Source organism: Procambarus clarkii, chromosome 1, assembly GCF_040958095.1.
Source record: "Procambarus clarkii isolate CNS0578487 chromosome 1, FALCON_Pclarkii_2.0, whole genome shotgun sequence".
Taxonomy (NCBI): Eukaryota; Metazoa; Arthropoda; class Malacostraca; order Decapoda; family Cambaridae; genus Procambarus; species Procambarus clarkii.
Window position 1 is genome coordinate 57,667,621 of NC_091150.1, and position 3,969 is coordinate 57,671,589.

Sequence of the window (3,969 nt, forward strand, 5' to 3'; positions counted from 1 at the left end):
GCTGGTATTCGTTTTGGTGGGGTTTCGGCTCCGCTGTAGGCGTGGTGGGGTTCGTTTGAAGCCTTTTGAGCCTTTCAGGGCATTTCAAGTTCCAGGCATGATGTGCCTTGGAACAATTTGGGCATTTTGCCTGAACAAGGTGGTTTGCCTTGAGTTTATCAATACATGTTTTTGTGTCATGGGGCTGGCTGCAGACTCCGCACCTCACTGGGCGTTGGCAGCAATCTTTGTGATGCCCAAATCTCTGACATCTGAAGCATCTTAGGGGTTCTGGGGTGTAAGGCCTGTGTTGGAACACGCCCCAGATTCCAAGGTCAAGTTTCTCCGGGATCTGTCCTCTTACTGTGAGAAGGACTTGTCGAGTTTCCTGTTTTGTGGTTCGTACTTGGCATCTCTCTGCTGACACCACATAGTTCAGCTTTTCGAGATGGCCAAGGGCCATATGCAAGGGATAGTGGAGGACAATGATTTTACTTATTTTATCCTCTGGTTTCAGTTCCTCACATTTTGCGTAATTTTTTAGAATCGTAGCGGCCGACTCGTCTTTAGGCCTCAGAATGTATTCTCCTCTGAGATTAGGTTTTGCTTTGATCTGGAGCTGGTTTAATCTCAACGCCATCCAGCTCGTATCTTGTAACTCTATCATCATTACCCAGCCACAATACGTTACATTTATCAGCATTAAACTGCATCTGCCATTCTTTTGACCACTTCGAAACCCTATTTAGACAGATTTGAAGTGATAGTGGGTCTTTTTCCGTGTATATATCCCTACCGATTTTTGTATCATTGGCAAATTTGCAGATGTTGCTACTCAAACCTGAATCTAAATCATTTATATATTTAAAAACAGAGGTCCCAGGACAGAGTCTTGAGGCACTTCACGTACAACATTTTCCCACTCTGTCTTAACCCTATTTATATTAAGTCTCTATTAATATCTTAAGGGGGGATATTAATAGGGTATTAAAAATATCAACACAAGACAGAACACGAAACAATGGGTATAAATTGGATAAGTTTAGATTTAGGAAAGACTTGGGTAAATACTGGTTCAGTAACAGGGTTGTTGATTTGTGGAACCAATTGCCGCGTAACGTGGTGGAGGTGGGGTCCCTCGATTGTTTCAAGCGCGGGTTGGACAAGTATATTGAGTGGGATTGGGGGGTTATAGATAGGAGCTGCCTCGTATGGGCCAATAGGCCTTCTGCAGTTACCTTTGTTTTTATGTTCTTATGTATGGTATACTACGTTCCTGTGCTTTGTTTAGAATATTCTTAAATAAGTTATATATTAAATCCACATCGAAATCCCGTTTTACGTCACCTATCTTTTTATTTAGACAGAATGGAAGCAAAGCATCTATGGGATGAAATATCTAGAGCATCTAGATCTAACAGTATTTATGTCATGGGTGACTTTAATTTTAGCGGAATAAACTGGTTGAACAAAACAGGGAATAGTGAAGAAGAAGATTTTCTAGAATTAATTGACGATTGCTTTCTTACGCAACACATTAAGGAACCAACACGGGAAAATAATATTTTAGATTTAGTGTTAACTAACAGGGAAACGCAAATTAATGACATCGAAATAGGGAGTGAGCTAGGGAGCAGTGATCACAAAGAAATCAGATTTAGCATAGAATGGAATAGACCAGTAGGAGAAAATTCTGTTAAAGTGCCAGATTTTCGAAAAGCTGATTTTAATAGCCTAAGAAATTTTTTGGGTCAAATTGATTGGAAAGGCTTGGGTATGGGGTGTGGGCCGGTCTTGGAGCGAGACATGAACCCAGCGATAGGTGACTTAAATGGGGATTTCGATGTGGATTCAATATATAACTTATTTAAGAATATTCTAAACAAAGCACAGGAACGTAGTATACCATACAAATTGAATAGATCGTATACTAATGACCCAAAGTGGATAACAAAGAATTTGAAGAACCTTATAGGTAAAAAGAGAGCTTGGTACAAAAGGATTAAAAATGGGGAGGTCACTTTAGAACAGGAATTCGTACAACTGGTTAGAAATGTTAAAAAAGAGATAAGGAAAGCAAAAAGAAACTATGAAGTTCGCATAGCAGGGCAAGCAAAGACAAATCCTAAAGGGTTTTTTCAGTTATATCGTACTAAGACTAGGGAAAGGATAGGTCCATTAAAAACTGAGACAGGTCAAATAACAGATAGTGATGAAGAGATGAATAGTATTTTTAATAAATATTTTGTATCTGTATTTACTAAAGAGGAACTTAACAATATGCCTTCAGCCGAACAAGTCTATGTGGGTGGGGACGAGAACAGGTTGACGAGTTTAGCAGTTACCAGGGAGGATGTTCTTAAACAAATAGTAAAACTCAAACCAAACAAATCCCCAGGGCCGGATGAAGTGTTTGCTAGGGTGCTTAAAGAATGCAAAGAGGAGCTTTGTGACCCACTGTCAACCATATTTAATAAATCAATAGAGTCAGGCAGAGTGCCAGAGTTTTGGAAAGTTGCTAATGTGATACCAGTTTTTAAGAAAGGAGATAGATCACTTGCGTCTAACTATCGACCAATTAGCCTACCGTCTATTGTGGGAAAGTTACTCGAATCTATAATAGCAAATAAAATTCGTCTTCATCTTGAAAAACATAAATTAATAATTGAGTCGCAACATGGTTTTATAAATGGCCGTTCATGTTTAACAAATTTGTTATCTTTTTATTCTAGCATTGTTGAGGCAGTTGATAGTGGTAAGGATTGCGATGTTGTATACCTTGACTTTAGCAAAGCTTTTGATACAGTGCCACATGAAAGACTGATTAAAAAAATAGAGTCTCATGGTATTGGGGGTGCTATATTAAGCTGGATTAGGGCATGGCTATACCAAAGGAAACAGAGAGTTAGTATAAATGGAATCAAGTCAGAGTGGGAAAATGTTGTAAGTGGAGTGCCTCAAGGCTCTGTCCTGGGACCTCTGTTGTTTATAATATATATAATGATTTAGATTCAGGTTTGAGTAGCAACATTTGCAAATTTGCCAATACGAAAATCGGTAGGGAAATTAATTCGGAGGAGGACTCACTATCACTTCAAGTTGATCTAGATAGGGTTTTGAAATGGTCAAAGGATTGGCAGATGCAGTTTAATGCTGATAAATGTAAAGTTCTGAGGTTAGGTAATGATGATAGAGTTACAAGATACGAGCTAGATGGTGTTGTGATTGCGAAGTCGGATTGCGAAAGGGATCTGGGAGTTATGATTAGTAAGAATTTAAAACAAAAGGATCAATGCATAAATGTTCGTAATAAGGCAAATCGGACACTTGGATTTATTAATCGCAGCGTTAGTAACAAGACACCTGGTGTGGTTCTCAAGCTATATCTTGCTCTAGTTAGGCCCCATTTAGATTATGCAGTTCAGTTTTGGTCGCCATATTATAGAATGGATATAAATTCACTTGAACGTGTCCAGCGTAGGATGACTAAGTTAATTCCCCAAATTAGAAATCTTTCATATGAAGAAAGATTAACAAAGCTTAAGTTGCATTCACTGGAAAGGCGAAGAGTTAGGGGTGACATGATAGAGGTTTACAAGTGGATGAATGGACATAACCGGGGGGATATTAATAGGGTATTAAAAGTATCAACACAGGACAGAACACGAAACAATGGATATAAATTGGATAAGTTTAGATTTAGGAAAGACTTGGGTAAATACTGGTTCAGTAACAGGGTTGTTGATTTGTGGAACCAGTTGCCGCGTAACATTGTGGAGGTGGGGTCCCTCGATTGTTTCAAGCACGGGTTGGACAAGTATATGAGTGGGATTGGGTGGTTATAGAATAGGAGCTGCCTCGTATGGGCCAATAGGCCTTCTGCAGTTACCTTTGTTCTTATGTTCTTATGTTCTTATCTCTGGGTTCATGTCTCGTTCCAAGACCGGCCCACACCCCATACCCAAAACTTTCCAATCTATTTGACCCCAA